We start from the raw sequence: 16,343 nt of genomic DNA, 5'->3' as shown, positions 1-16,343 counted from the left end.
GGAGTGAGAGTTGCGTGTTAGGCACTGTGGCCAGCCAGGTCTCTTTCAGTGAGTGCTGTTTGAGTGAGACAGGAGGTATGGGAGTTAGTCTTGTTGAACATTGCAGGTGAAGGACGCAGTTAATGCAAAGGCCCTGTGGCAGGACATATACCCTGTGTGATGAGTGGTAGGAAGTGAAGTGGGAGAGGGGGTCTGAGAGCTCTGTGGGGGCTGTGCTGGCAAAGGACCTGCTGATCCTGAAGTGTCCCAGTGCCAGGGAGGGCAGCGGGCTGACTTCAATCTGAACTCCCTTTGCTGCTCTGTGAGGAACAGACTGTGAGGAGGCCAAAGAAGAAGCAGGGAGACTTGTTAGGAAGCGCATCAAGTGCACTACCCTAGAGGGGTGATGATAGAATGATCAGGAATTCGGTAGTAAGGAGGGTAGTGGGGACATCTTAGGTCTGGTGTGTAGGCAGATTCCATGGGGTGTGTAAGATCTGAGGGAAAGCTCTGAGTCAGCACTGAGTCAGAGACTCGTTGGGGTGAGCATGGCTGAGAGGATGCAGTGGCTGTAGACTGTGATGGGAAGGCTGTGGGTGGAGCCTCCCTTGTGGGCAAGATGGGGCTCTAGATGTCCCAGGGGAGAGGCCATGGAGCCAGGTAGACAGCCAGGTCTGGAGTTGAGGAAAGAGGTGTAGACTGGGCAGGGAGCCCGGGGGACAGGAGAGTGTCTGGTTAATGGTTACCTTAAAACTGATCAGCTGGTTATTCTAATACTAATGCTCCCTGTTAGGACCATGCTCATTTCAGCTCCTGAAGGTGTAGTTTCCTGAGTATTCAGCGTTAGCCTCTGAGCTCTGCAGGGCTGGGGTGTTGGTCCGTGGGCTTAGAGTGGCTGTCAGAGTCATGGGAAGCCTCGGAGATGGGCCTTCCTCACACCTTGCTGAGGCATGGGGAGCCTGGGGACCAGGATGGGGGCCAGAGTCAGGACTGGAATCTGGGCCAGTGGACTCCGTGTCTGTTTGCTTTTGCTCTACAGTGCACTAACCAGCTGCTGCTGGAAGAGGCATTTGGAGATGGATAACCCAACACCTTTGCTCTTCTCATCCCTTCTTTGCACAAGCAGGGAAAGGTGAAGCTCCTTCTAGAACAGGAAAGGACCATTGTTGCTTTTCTGTCTTAAATATGTGCTTTGTGAGAGTATCTCTGCTGGGTGAATTAGACTTTTCAGAACACTCAAATGGTTAATACCAAAGTATAGTAATAGGTGAGGGAGGATACGGGGTTTATTTTTGGTTTGGAATATCTTCCTCTCCTCCTAGAAGGGTGAGATGTAGCCAGCCCCTTTTTCTTTCATCTGTTTGCAGGATGAGTCTGCTCTGGGATCCTCTCCTGAGATGGGCCTAGGCTGGGCTGCCTGTCCCTAGGCAAGAACAAAGATCATTTTAGGGGCAGGTATGAGGCCTTTGTAAAGCCCTGGATCTTGCCTCTGATGCACCACTGGGAGGCAATATAGCACAGTGTGAACTAAGTTCAACTCCTGCTTCCTCCACTTCATTGCTGTGTCTTCAGCAGGTGACTTAACATCTCTGAGCCGCAAATTCTTCCTTTGCAAAAGAGACATACCTACATCAGAGCACTGTCATGAGAAGCCCAGTGAGGAATTATGGCAAAGACTGAATGCTGTATTGGCACGAAGGAAATGTTGGAGAAACGGCAGCTATTACTGTCATCATTGTGGCTGGCAGATCCCCCTACTCCTACCTGAGGCTTAGGGCAGTATTGTTAAGACTAATTTAGTTCCCAGAAAAGATGTGTTAATTGGATTATTACATTTTTCCTGTGTTTACACTATATGTACATGCATGACTTTGAAATCTACACAGTTATATACTTATCCATTGAATTCTCTCTTTTAAAAATGTGTAAGAATTGCATTTTTGAGTCATTGAACTATAATGAAATTGTTTTTTCACAGAAAGAATGTTACAAGTAATCATCATATAGGCCACCAAAATGGAGAATAATGTAGAAATGGAAGTTAAGAGAAAACCAAAAGAGAGACCTAATGTTAATACGTGGCCAGAATGCATATTTTTATAGCCTGATTATTTAAAAATACTGGCGTTTGCTTGTACTGTTTAGGGTTGGATGATACAAATGAAGCTGTTTGGGATTGGAATAAATATTTTTTTGACTAATGCTATAACTTGTAGACTTGTAATCAGGAGTGGCTTATCAGCAGCTTTTCAAAATGTGACATTGTACATGGAATGCCCCCATGGAGGAAATTGAACGCTCTGTTAATGCTTTTACAGTTGAATTCCACACACATGAATTATGACAAGTGAGGCTGACTACATTGTGGTTTGTTGTGTCTGGTCTGGTTCCTACTTTTAAAGTTGCAGTTGCATTTGGTCATTTGAAGCTTATTTTCACAGTCTGGCCAAGCCAGCAGGGTCTCAGGTCTCTGCAGGGGACATAAACCGCCTGCCTTTAAGTTAGAGTGCTCAGTAGATAAGCATTTCAAGACTTCATTGCATCATACAAAAGGACTTATGGGCTTATTTAACATACACTATTTGACTTAATTTAGATATTTAATGGAAAGAAAAGCCTTTTATTATCACCAAAGGAAAGAACTGCCAAACATTTGGAGGCTCAGTTGAAATATTGTAACGGATGTACAGAGTGCAAATATATTTCACTGCCTTACATAATGGGGTGTTTAATAATAGTTGTTTCTTTAAATTTAGCACATGTATCTCAGACATTTGCACTTTGTAAATTATATGCTGTGGTTCAAGAAACTCAATTTTTAAGAAATTTGTTTTAATGAAGTATATACTCATATTTTAAAATGACCTTCAACTTTGGTTTATGTTTATTTCATGAGCCCAGATTTGAGGAGTCCATGCCAGGAATGAACACTTTCCATCCTATCTTTTTTAGTAACATGAGTATGAGCAACAGCTGGGTTTGCTGATCTGATTGGCCAAGGCGTTCTTGAATGTGTCACTTGGTAGGCATCAGTCCCCTCTGCCAGTCAGGGCCAAGGAGCAGTGGGGTGGTTACCTATGGTCCTGGTGGAGGGGCTACACATGGAGGTCTAGAAGGAAGCTTTTCCACCTGGTCGCAGTTTTGTGACTGTCTTCTAGATGCACTGTGCTAGGTATTATGGCCAGAGCCCAGGATCCACTGATTCTCCATTTGGGGTCTGCTCCTACTCTTCCAGGAGCTGAGGGACCTTTATGGGTTAAATATTGGTCCCCTCCCTCTCAAAATCGTATTGGGCCCCTAACCCCTACTACTACCTCAGAATGTGACTATATTTGGAGATAGGGTCTTTAGATTGGCAATTAAGATAAAATGAAGTCATTAGGGTGAATCCTGATGCAGTATGAATGGTGTCTTTATGAGAAGAGACAAGGACACAGACACACAACACACACGCACACACACAGGACAACCACTTGAATACAGGGAGAAGATGTCCACCTACAAGCCAGTGAAGAGGCAGGGCCTAGAAGGAATCACCCAGCCAACACTTTGAGTTTGAACTTCTCACCTCCAGAACAATGAGATGATAAATTTCTGTTGTTTGAGCCATTGGTGTGGGGTACGTTGTTATGGCAACTAGATGTAGGAGCAAATCAGAATCTACCTCAGGGCACATGCCATTTGAAAAGTCTATTCCATATTATAATACAGTCTTTAAATATAGAAATGAAGGCAAGAAAACCTTTATGGGGAGAAAACCTAAAAGATGGACAAATTCCATACACAGAGCCATATTAGCAAATTCTGAAGTAGTAATTGCAGGTGACATTGAACACTCACAGTGGGCTGGATTTGTATCTGAGGTCCTGCAAGTATTACCTCTTTTAGTCCTCAGCACATTCTGTGTACTAGGGGCTGTTGTCATCTCTGACATGACAGTGAGGGACACTGAGGCAAAGGAGGTTAGTGACATCCTTGATACTTTGGAGCCAGCCAGCTGGGATGCATAGCAAGGCACCAGCCCCTAGAGCTCATCCCAGCTGTTGCTTTGCAGCCCTGTGAGATTGGAGTGGGTGAGAGGAGGCCTGGCTTGGAGAATCAGATCTGAGTATTGGTGAGCAGATATTGGGGCTCTTTGTCTTTGGAGCACATTCTGGTCCCATTTCTATAGAGAGCAGTCATGAAGTATATTAATCACCAGTACTACAAAGCCCTCTGTGTATGCGAGCCCTTATCAGAACCCTGCACATTCCTGCCTTTTTCGTCCCACAGCAGCCCTGGCGATCCGACTTCAGCATCTGGACCTGTCCTCACCTGGCCTGCCCAGGATCTGTGTCTGTCACTGGGAGGGATGCACAGACAATGACGGCTGCATTTGGGCTTTTGAAACAAAAACACCTCCCCCTTTTTTATAAAAGTGATTTATGATACAAAGAGTTTAAAAATCAAACTGAAGGAAAAATAAATACAAATTATCCATGGTTTCACCCCAGTAGAGAGAATTACTGCTAGTCTTCTGTCTGCCTTCCTGGTCTTTTTTTCCCATAGTAAAATATACTTAATAAAGCTATGAAGGGGCCAGGGATTTAGCTCAGTGGTTCTGGCGCCTGCCTCGCAAGTGCAAGGACCCAAGTTCGATCCCCAGTACCAAAAAAAAAAAAAAAAGCTATGAAGGCATTACTATCCTTTTTAGGGGCAGTGTTAGTTAGAAAAGAGGAAGGATTTTGGAATAAGACTTGGATTTAAATCTTCATTTCCTCTTATTAGCTAAGTGACTTTGGGCAAGTTATTTCATTTCTCTCTGTCATCATTTTCTGTCTTTAAAATGGAAATATTACTTCATTGGGTTTTGCAATAATCTAGTGTATGTAATGTCCTCGTTTGTAGCAGCTGCCACACAGTAAATACTCAAACTATAACTTTAAAAAGAAATCAATTTTTGTAACACATTTTTGTTAGTTAGCAACATATCATGCAGCAAACATTTGGTGAGTAAGTATGATTTGGGGATCCTGTGTCCTTTGCTGTCCTTGTTTATTTTGACAGCATTTTTAATGGCTGTGTAGTATTTCATTATCAGGATGAATCTAAGTGTATTTAGTTTTTAGTGGACATTTATTTTTTGCAGGTTTCTACATACTATTGATAATGCTGAAGTGTTTTTTTGCAAGGTTGTAGCTAAGTTTTCCCCAGATCTCTGTTTCATTAGGATCCATTCCAGGAGGGTGAACAAGAATGCATGCTTTGCTGTCTGCTGATGCAGGGCTAAATTTCACAGGGAAAAATGCCCACTTCTGTTTGTGAAACTTTGCTGTACTTTGACGTTGATGGTGACAAAAGAAATCCAAGACATAATTACGCTGTTTGGATGGCTGACCCAAACCTAGTATCACGAAGAACAAGAAGCAGCTCTCAGATTTGAGAAGAGGGGCCGTGGAGGACACTGGTGTTGGCTGGATTGCATGGTGAGCGGAGATGAGAAGAGCTGCTCTTCTAATGCCATCTGCTTCTAGTTCTTTGGGGACCCAGGGAATTTTTCACTTTACAGATACGGAAACAGACATTTAGAGGTAATGGGGTTTGCCTGGAATCACAAGGCTGCTCCGTGGTGGGGCTCAGAGCTGAAGTCAAGGCTCTGACTCAGGTGTCTGCTCATGTCACATATGTACTGTTGGGAGTGGGATGGGAACCTGGATGCAAGAGCCAGTGAAGGGACCAGACGTCAGGTGAATGTAGCAGCCGGCTGGTGTCATGGGGAGGACCCAGGGGAACCTGGGGTGACCAGCTTCTTGGCTCGGAAGGCCCAGGGCTCTGGGCCACAGGGGAAAGTGAGGAGGGGGCAGAGTGCAGAGGCCGCAAGGATGGGGCTGTGGAGACAGGAGGTAAAGCGCCCCCGCTCTGTCCCTCTTCCTCCTCAGACCACTCCATGCTGGTACTGCAGGAACTGGCTGACCCCTGTCTTACAGCAGAGGAGGCTGAGGCCAGGAGCTGGAATGCTGTGGCCTCCAAGTGGCACAGCCAGGCCTGGACCCTGCTGTGTCGGAACTGAGCTGGAAGGAGAACTCTGTGGCCAGTGTGAAGCTGGACACGTGATGGCAGCAGTCCTTCCCTGCTTTTCACCTGACAGCAGTTGTGGCCTGTAGAATTCATCTGGCAGCTGCCGTGTGCCCCTGTGATGTGGCTGTCACTGAGGTTTTGAACAGTTACTTCCATGGTGCATTGTGTTTGAACTTCTCACCCTGAGAAGTTTATTGGGCCTAACTCCCCACTGCACCCCCAAACCTGAATGTGTACCCTAGTGGATCACAATCAGGGTTTGCCATAACTTCACCTGAAAGGCTTTCTGTAGAAGCCATAATTTCATCCTTCACCTGGGGGCTCTTGTACACTGGGCAAGTGCTCTACCACTGAGCCAAACCCCAGCCCCATAATCTCATCCTGCAGATAGATACCAGGCAGATGGCTTCATGAAGGGGAGGGGACAGGGCCCATGACAGGCAGTGAGAGAACCACACCGAGAGGACTGGAAGGCATCCCTCTGGCATAAACCCTTCCCTAGTGCCCGTCCCTGGTGGAGATGTGCCAGGCACTGCCAGGCAGCACTACCAGGAAAGTCTTGTCTCCTTGCTTTCCTGCTTCCCAGGATTTGCCTGATTTCAAGCAGGAAGCTAAGGGATCCCGACTGGGAGGAGGATGGAGGTCAGAATAGAACTGTCACCTTTGCTTCCGCCGTTGGGCTTTACTTGGGAGCCTTTCTGAACTTCCTGGCATTTCTGGCTGAGCTGTAGGAAGAGTGCCACTCAGCAGTGTGCAGCAGTGGATCAGGGAGGAGACTGGGCTTTCAGGTAGATGAGACTGTCACTTGTTCATGTCTCTGGCCTCAGTTTCCCTCTCTTCAAAGTGGTGATATTTACATGTGCCACTGGTATAAGGCTCATTAAGAGGCTGGATAAAAATGCTTCTGGCATGGTATCCAGCATGCCATATAGTCAGGGCTTTGTGTACGTTAGCTGGTGTAGAAGTCATATTCTAAGAAGGGCATCCCATAGTCCACCTACTTGGTTCATTATCCAGCTGAAAGATGTGCTTTCAGCCATGCTTTTCTTTCTGTATGGTTTTTTTTTGGGGGGGGGGTAAGGTTTCAATGTGCAGTTCAGGCTGGCCTTGAACTCACTCTGTAGCCAGGCTGGCCTAGAAACTATGGTGATTTTCCTGCTTCAGCCTCCCAAGTTCTGGGATTACAGGCGTGCAACACCATGTCCATCTCTTCCTTGTGTTTATGACAAACATTTCACCGCTGTGAGTCATTGACACTTTTCCTCGATGATATCATCCTACTCATACACTGCTCTGGCCTCCTGAGACATTTCCAAACCACAGCCTGCAATGCACACTCTTCCTTTCTCGAAAGGACGTGTGGCCATCAGACATTGAGCAGTTTGGCCTACTTGTTTGCTTCTTACCCAGTTACTGTCATGCTTGCTTTTTCTAAGTTTGTGGGAACTGCCTGGAAGTTCTTGTTTGGCTGTTTTATTAGTCATGTCTTTCTTTGGTTTTAATGACCGAGGAAGAATTAAGTGGATCAGATGAGCATGGCTGGCTGGTAACCCTTTCCCCATTGAATCACCTGTCTGTGCAGATGTGTAAAGCCTGAAGCATCCTTGATGACTCATCACTGGTCAATGTCACACTAACTGGAAATTTCATTTCTGCTCCTTTTAAGTTGTGGGAGCCTGGATTCCATTGAGGGCCCCTCAAACCACTCAGTATTGGTTTGATGTCATATAGCCTGAAATTCTTGACTAACCCCTGAAGTGGTGTTTCTCCACTTGTGGCATGACATTGTGACATGATACTGCACAGAGAGATGGGATTCATTGCCATCATTTTATAGGAAGGGAAACCCAGACTCTGAGAAGTTCACTCATTTGTAAAACATCCTAGAATAGCTGTTGGCAAAGTTGTGACAAAGTGGGTTTTCCTGCTAATTTGTCACGTGTCCCCACCCCTTTGTTGCCCTTCTGCTGAAGCTACTTGAGAACCTAGTTTTTGTTTCTCCTTGTATAGCAGGGATGATTTGAATGTTAGAAATGATGGCTGCTTCTTTGTACCCTTAGCTCCTTCTGACCCCTGTCTACCTCATCTCTGAAGCGTAGTAAAACTTAGGAAAGCAAGTCTGTCTGGGTGTTTGTACTCTGATGTCTGTATGACCTGTGCCTTATCCATCAGGAGTGCTTACTGCCTTCTTATGTTATCCCTGTCCCACAAGACCATGCAGGATGAAATAATAGTGCTTAGCCACTGCTGCTCGTGTAACTGTGCTGCAGCCTTCATTTTGTTTGGTGGTATGTTTTTAAATCTAACTTAAATCTAACTTGAGGGTTTAGGAAATGAATTAGGGCAGTCATGGGTGTTTTTTTAACTAGTAATTTGGTCTTTTTTTTCTTCAAGAAATTTGTAAGGAATTTCAAAGATCTATGGTAAGATTTTTTTTTTTTTGTTCTTTCTGGTAGGAATATTAGGCACAGAACTCTACAGAAGAGAGGCATGGCCTCACTGCAGTGGGAGTTCCCCTTGGCACCTGTGTAACCTTCACATGTAAATCCTACTTCAGTGATAGTTGGTATTCTCAAAGATACTTTCTTTTTCATTTCTTCATTTTTCTTATTTTTCTCCTCTTCTAACAGTTGAGGCCTTTCATTTCTACATTAGAAGCCACTGCTTTTTCCTCCTTGTAAAACAGGCAAAAGTCATCATACAAACCAGGTCTCAAAAAGTTGAAATTGGTATAATACCTGGTTAATTTCTATGTTTTCTAAAACCTTTTATTTTATCCTCCCCATCAGCTACAGTGTAGGCTGGTTATATAACATTAGGTTTTTGAAGAGACTGTGGACCTCACAAATTAACAAGATTGTTTTTAATATCATGGCAGCTGACTTTTAGAATATTCCTGCTAGGGAAACTGAGGCTTAGGTTTGATACTCCCTGCCTTCTACAAGACCCATCATTGTCATTTATACTTTTTAGTGTCATCATCACTATGAATGATGTTCTCAGCCAAGAGAGAACCTTGATTACCTGCATCCAATCCAGCTGAGACCTTTGACGATATAGGCTCACCTCTCTCAGGTGAAGATGAAATAATATAATTTGTTTACTACTCCAGTTATTTACCACAGGCTGTGGAAAATATATTTTGAATTTAAAAGTGTGAAAAACAAGTGTGTTAGCTATCAAAAAAGCTCTCCCCTCAAAGTAAACATGTTTATAGAGCAAGACTCAAAACAAAATACTTGATTGTGATAAACCTGGCCAATCAAAAGAGAGTAAACATGTTTACTACAAAAGCCTTATAAAGAACCCAGATGGCAACCAGCGCTCTGCTCACTTGTCCTTCCAGGGAGCTTCTGAGGTTCCCCTGAGCCTTAGAGACAGGGATACCACCTTCCCTGCTAGCAGGTGGCTTGCCTTGCACAAGTCCTGCTCACTCAGCTAAATCGGGTTACTACCGTCTTTCCCCGAAAGTAAGACTTACCCAGAAAATAACTGGCCTTGAAAACTAGAGATCAGAAATGCCAGCCCCAATCAGCCTATCTTTGCCTTACCTGCCTTACAGAGTAGCCAATGAGCAAGAGAATTGTGATAGAAGGTAAGGCAAGGATAGGCTGATTGGGGCTGGCATTTCTGATCTCTAGTTTTCAAGGCCAGTTATTTTCTGGGTAAGTCTTACTTTCCAGAAACCATGGCAGTGGAAACTGGAGGCTCATGTCTGTGTCACTGAATTAGACCCTTGAGTGAAACATTTGTGAAACTGAACCTGAAGTTCCCATGATGTTTAAATAGCAACTTGTCATAGATGCAATGCATGTCAGCTTCTTGGCTGCCAAAACAGCCCCACATTAATGTCACATATGATGACCTTCTGTGTCCCTTTTATTGTAATGTCAGGGTTTAGGACATAGAACATGAACCTTACCCAGCCCCTGCCTCACCTAATTCTTATCAAAGAACTCAACAGCTCAGGCAGGAAGTTGATAGAAGAGACAATGACATCCTGAGTGAGGGGTTTGCAGGGTGCTAGGCACCTCAGAGGGAGTCTCAGGTGATGTTACTGGAGTGGGAGGTGTCAGTACAGTCCAGTAGCAAGTTTGGGAAAAGAGGGCCAGCAGGAGGGGGCTCCCAGGAAGGTTATTGGTCAGAGGAAGGTTTTGGGCCTCAGGTGTCAAGGTGGAGTCAGAACATTGCTGAGACCCAGGCTGTGGCAATACCCTCAGGTGGTGCCGAGGTTTGCAGTACTTAGGCCCCTACTTGTACAGGCAGCCGCCATTCAGTTCCCAGTAGAGGTACTTGCTTAAAGAAGAAAGTGGCGGAGGTAGGATTGAGCCCAGCTGCAGCTGATTCTCTAGCCTGCACTCTGTTGCTTCTCAAATGGACAAACAGCTTAAGACGAGCAGCTTTTAGAGTAAAGGAAGGTGAGACAAACAGACATGTATTCAGTCACTCAAGAAATTATATATGTGTGTATATTTATTTATCTTCCTGCTTTGTGCCTGTGAGGCCTGATGTAAACTTTGGCAAGTGTGTTGAGAGGATTATCTTCTGATGTTGATAGCAGTGACCACAGGCTAACGTACCCTAGAAAGGTATATTAGAGTGCCCTTGACATTTAGAAGCTGCATGGCTGAGCTGTGAAGTGGTTCCTGTATGTGTGGTCGTGGAAGTAGGCATTTCAAAGAATCCAGGAATCACAGTTCAGGTGGACAGCAGTACTACCTTGGCGTAGATGACAGGCAAGGTGGGCCTTGAGCAGAGTAGTAACTTGCTTCTAACAGAGGTGCTCAAGAGGCCAACTCTTTCCTCTTTGCCTGAAGTCCAGGTGTGTAGAGCAAATGACTTCTGAGTAAGAGAAGGAATATGTGTAAGAAAAAGGCAAGATTTATTTGGTGATGGAGGGTGTTAGGCAGAGGTGGGTGTTGGGGCCAAGGTGAGATGAGTTTATGCTCCTGGAGGAGAGATCTGGGATGCTGGGAGGGCTGGATGCTGTGCTGGTTCATCCACCAGGGAACATTATCGCAAAGGATGGGACTTGCAGTTAGGCTGGCCTTTTTTTTTTTTTTTTTTATTGGTACATTTTAGGTATACAATTCGTTTACATTTATCATTGGGTGTTTGTACCTGTACATGATATATCTTGGTTCTTATTTTTTCCCCATTACCTGTGCGCCCTTCACCCCCTCCGCCCTTCCCTATTTACATAGACATCATTTCCATATTTTTTTTCTTTTCTCATAGTTTTTTCTTTCCCTCTTTTCCTTTCCCCTTCCCCTCCCTTCATTCCTTCATCTTTGGACCTTTTTTTCCTATTTCAAATTATTAATTATTCATTTTAATCATTTTAACCCTTGTTTACACTATCAGTTTCTCACACTAGAGATACTATTCGGTATTTACACATGTGTGTCCTATTTATTTCACTTGAGTGTGGCCTCGATATGCATCTATTTAGCTATAAATGACTAGTTTTTTGTTCTTCATGGCTGAGTAGTACTCCATTTTATAAAAAACCCCACATTTTCTTTATCCAGTTTCCAGTTGATGGGCACTTGGGCTGCTTCCAAGCTTTAGCTATTACAAACTGTGCCGCTATGAACATGAGTGAACATATATCACTGTGGTATGATTCTTTTAATTCTTTGGGGAAGATCCCCAGCAGGGGAATACCTGGGTCAAATGGGATCTCTAAGCCTAATTCTTTGAGGTAGCTCCATACTGATTTCCATAGTGGTTGCACCAGTCTGCACTCCCACCAGCAATGGAGAAGGGTTCCTTTCTCCCCACAACCCCGAGGCTGACCTTTTCTACACAGGGCTCAGGCATAGGTGGAGGAATGGGGCAGCACAGGCCATGGAAAGAACCCACCAGATGTTAGCTTTCAGAGGGAATTTCTCGAATACTTTTAGTGAACAAGACAGCAATAAACAAACCAAAAAGGTTTCTGGTTGAGCCTCAGTGAACTAGAAATGTAATTACATAGAAACTGTATTCCTTCTGTGTTCTAATTAATCTAGCGGGTTAACTTACAAACTTGTGTCTGAGCATGCATACCAGTAAGTCCTCTGGTGTGTTGAAAATAATCTTCCTAGTTCAATCTTGGTAAAGGGAATCATGGTTAGTTCTAGGGAACTTAAGTGAATGGAGGAGACTCTGAAGCCACAAATGCTAGTGCATTTTACCATTTGGCTACATTTGGTGACTTTTTATTAGGACTCTAGGACTTAGGCATTTCAGACAGATGCTTATTTAGGGTACATTCAAGTAAGTGTTATTATTTTTAAAAGAGCAGTATTATTTTTTGTTCTTCTCTGAGCCTTATTAATCAAGGCAGATTGGCATTTTATTTATGAGCTGACAGCATATATCTTCTTTTTTGCAGCCAAGGTGCTTTCTGAACTAGGTTCAGCTTGTCAGAAAGTTATTCACAGGAGTTGGTGATGGAGCCTGCTCCACCCACTTCTGTTCCCTTTCTATTTTGGTGCCATTTGCAACAAAGGAAACTAAGTTAGTAAATTAGGGAAGGATCGAAACTCTGATAAAGGTGCTCCTTGCTTCAGGTTGTGTAACTGATTAGACAGAGTGGGCCCCCCTCTTTCTGTGGTGGGTGGTATCTGAGGAAAATCTGTGGGAACTCCTGAGCTAGCTCTGGCTGTAGGCTTCCCTGGACCCCTGACCACTATGATTTAGCTGTATTAAAAAAAAAAAATCTAGAAAGAATGTATATGTCTGTCTATTCATATATGTATATATTTGTGCATGTTGGTGTGTATACACAGATCCATATATATTTATATTATGTGCATATATGAAATTCTTAGGCCAAAAGAAATTCAGTGGCTCAAACAATGAGTTGGACTTTTGGTGGTGAGTGATTTGTATGGGAGAATGATTTGTATGGAGAGGTCTGCTGGACAGTGATCAGAGAGGGCCTCAGTCACCTTCCGGTGAGCCAGATCACCTGCAGTCATCTTGCAGTCACTTTGGAAGCCAGGGAAATGCATGCCCCATCTTCTTTGCTCTTTTGAGATGAAACCATTCATTGGTTGAACCCACCTAGAAGCCAGAGGCAGCCTTCCAGGACCCAGGACAGAAAAGTGGATGGCAGTAGAGCATCCAGAGAAGCAAGGAGAAAACCATCCTATGCATCTGGCTCTGGGAATACCTTTGCATGTTACCTGGCACCTTCTCTCAGATGATCCAGGGACAGGTGGAGGTGGAAAACAAATTCCAACATCTTCAGGATGGCAAAGCCAGACAGTATCCAGCTTTAGAGCCATGGTTCTCAAATTGGGTGCCAGCATCAGCTAGGAACTTGCAGGAAATTCCTAGGCTCCATCTTGGACATGAGAAACTAGGGGAGGGGCCTAGCAGTCTGTCTTGGAAACTGTCCTGAAGACTAGTGCTTGATCAAGATGGAAAACCATTGCCAAATGTCTTTTGAGGTGCTGGAGGCTTAGCATATGACATTTCCAGTAGTAGCATGCTTGGAAATGCCCTTTCATATCAATCCATTGCTTGAAATTCACCAGACCTGCAGCCTCCCTTTTTAGGATAGGCTGTCTTCAGTAGAAAGGGAGTCAAAGATTATATTTAGGCTGTGGGGGCCAGTACCGAGTGCAGTTCACTTCTTATTTTCTGAATTTTCCTTTCAGCTATGCTGGAAGTTCCAGGGCAGCTACAGACTTCTGGAGGTTGTTTTTGAAAAATAGATGCACTAAGCTGCCTGTGCTGTTGTTGTTTTCCTGGTGCCTGGCAGTATTTGGTAAACAACTTGATTGTTAGGTCCTGGCCTCAGGGAACCACAGCTGCTCTTTCCAGCTCCCTGCAGACTTTTGTACCGAGCAGGGATTGCTCTGTGGAAAAATAAACAGAGACGAACAAAACAAGAAAACATCACTGTTGTTTTGTTGCTGCTTTTACCTGTTTTCCTGGAGCTGTTTTGCAACCACAGGCCCTGGACTGTTGGTTCCTTTGCTTTAAAAAAACAAGGCAGGCCTCTGTAGTATTCTAGGCTTCTTTCTTTGTGGCTGGACTGTGGCATTTGGAGTAGCCACAGGACTTGGAACGCCTTGGCGCAAGGACTTAGTGACCACTGCCAGAATGTATGCATTTTTAAATATGTAAATTAGAAAGGGAGAAAGCTTCATTCTTTCTAATGACCCCCAGGATGGTAATCTGGCTTTTCAAATCTCTAGGAAAACAGATTGAATATGGCACAATTAATGCTTTAGCACTTCTAGGCTTTTCTCTAAAATATTTTAATGGGCTTTTAATTTATTGCAGTTCTTGATTAGCAGGTTTGAAGCAGGGTTACCAGAACTTCCTGGGCCAACGTGTTCCTGGGGCTGTACTGAAGCGGAAAAGAACAAAGACTTTCTGGTGTCTTCAGCCAGAACTTCCCAGGCCCAGCCCTGGGTGGCTCACCATGGTCCTTGTCCTGAGGTGGTCAGATGGCAGCATAGCTGTTATAAGATCTTAATTGGAATTCTTGGGCTATATGGTAGAAATGCAGATTTCTGGAGCCCCATTGAGCATCTCTTTGCTTTGGAGGATGGGAGAGAATCTGCATTTCAAATTGGCGCTTCCATTTACATTTGTAGCCCTTGGCCTTGGTGACTGTTACTGCTCCAGTGTAAATAAATGAGCTGGGGGTAGGAAGCAGATCTGGTTCTTCTAGAACTTTTTAAAATTTTGAGTCCTGTATATACATTGTTTTATTAATGTATTTACTTGCACATTCTCCCTTACTTTGGCTCTCTTTCCTTTTTTAAATCAAATAACTTTTCTTGTGAAATCATTTTCTTTTGGCCTGAAATAAATCTTTTAAAATGTCCATATAGAGAAAGTGATAAACTTCTTTTTGTCTAAGAAGCTCTTATTTCACCTTCATTTTTGAAAGATAGTTTTTCTGGGTGTACAGTTCCAGGTAGATAGCTTCTGCCCCTGGGCTGTGTTCTGGATAATTTATATGGATATCTGTCTGTCTTTATTTCAATTGCTGTATTTTTCCTTTCTAGAGCTCAGAGCAGTTTAAGTATTTTGGTTAGTTGTAGAGCTGCTTGAAGATGGAATTCAGTCCTGCCTCTGTTGGATTCTCAACAAAACACGCATAAAAACAAAACAAAAATATTCCACAAGTCCCAGTGGTAATTGGTCCTTTATTTTTGGATATGCCTGGTTACTTTACTATATTGGTAAGTCAAGCAAAACACTCTCAGAGTGTTGCTTGACCAGTTTATGTCTGAGTGAGAAACTTACCTCTGCTCTAATCCATTAGGAATATTAACCTCTTACAGAAATCGCCTGCTCTCTTTTGCTACTGGCTGTTCTTTGCTGGTGATTTGCTCACCACACATGGTCATGCCCTTGCGTAGCTATTCTGATTTGGTGCAATGTTTCTTACTCTTAGTCTTCCAATTTCCTATGCAACTTGCTCAAGAGAATCTTCTGGGAAGCCCTTACCTGTCCAGGTACCTCCTGTTGTCTTCCAGCGTTACCTCGCACCACTCCTTTGTGCTTCTGAATTGTTCAAAGAGCACAGAACTGGAAGCAGGGAGCAGTCTTAGGAATGATTTGCTCCAGGGGTTGAAAGTTGCTTTGTAAATGTAAACTATCAAATAATTAGGTGCCACCTTTGAAAAATTCTGAAATTTCATTAAATAGAAGTCTGGCTTACTATCCTTGTCTCTAGAATTGGAAGCTTTTGAAGACCAGAGGGTGTCTCCTAGGTGAACCTGGGAAAGCAGGGTTCTCCAGTCCAACTCATTCCTTTCCTGTTACTGCTACCTTCCCCCCCGCCGCCCCCCCCACATCTGCCTGCTCCCCGTGGGCTGCCTCAGCTTTCATTCAGAGAGGTTAAGTGTCTTTTGTAGGCCTCACAGCCACAACTCAGTTGAGTGGGCCTAAATTGGAAGTGTGTCCAGCACAAGATAGGCTCTCAGCATTTTTGCACTAGCAGAGTGGCTGGAAATATATAGATTTCTTATGAGAACAAGCTTATAGAGTCAACCTGCTAAAACTCAATGCCTCAATGTTCTGTATATAGAGCTTATAATAACGATACCTACTAGGAGCTTTGCTGTATGCATAGACTAGAATGAAATAGTTGTTGTAAAATCCTTAAAGTAGTGTCTTGCCCATAGTAAGTTTTCAGTAAATGGCAATTATATTTTTGGAGATTGTTAAAGAATTAATTCTTTTAATCTTTGATTCATTTGCTGAGTCAAAAAACTTGTATTCAGTGCCTGCTATGAGTCAGGCCTTTTTCTGAAGTTTTGGAATATTAGTGATGAGCAAAAACAAATTTC

General features: G+C 43.9%; 1 protein-coding gene across 5 annotated transcripts in view; it reads left to right on the top strand.

Moving 5' to 3' along the window:
- The window catches only part of Eif4e3 (eukaryotic translation initiation factor 4E family member 3), a 259,816-nt gene that overhangs the window by 241,675 nt on the left and 1,798 nt on the right, over positions 1-16,343 (top strand). For 2 of the 5 annotated variants that reach the window (XR_015439143.1, XR_015439142.1), the window contains 2 exons: positions 1,347-1,434; positions 1,555-5,251. The gene's annotated coding sequence lies outside the window, so the exon portion shown is untranslated. The other 3 variants (XR_015439141.1, XM_021266039.2, XR_015439140.1) reach the window with 2 other exon arrangements.

Source organism: Heterocephalus glaber, unplaced genomic scaffold, assembly GCF_053883595.1.
Source record: "Heterocephalus glaber isolate CG9 unplaced genomic scaffold, H.glaber_assembly_v1.0 deba00001472, whole genome shotgun sequence".
In the NCBI taxonomy this organism is placed as follows: domain Eukaryota; kingdom Metazoa; phylum Chordata; class Mammalia; order Rodentia; family Bathyergidae; genus Heterocephalus; species Heterocephalus glaber.
Note: the sequence above shows the minus strand (reverse complement) of the source record. Positions and strands in the feature narration are given on the sequence as shown.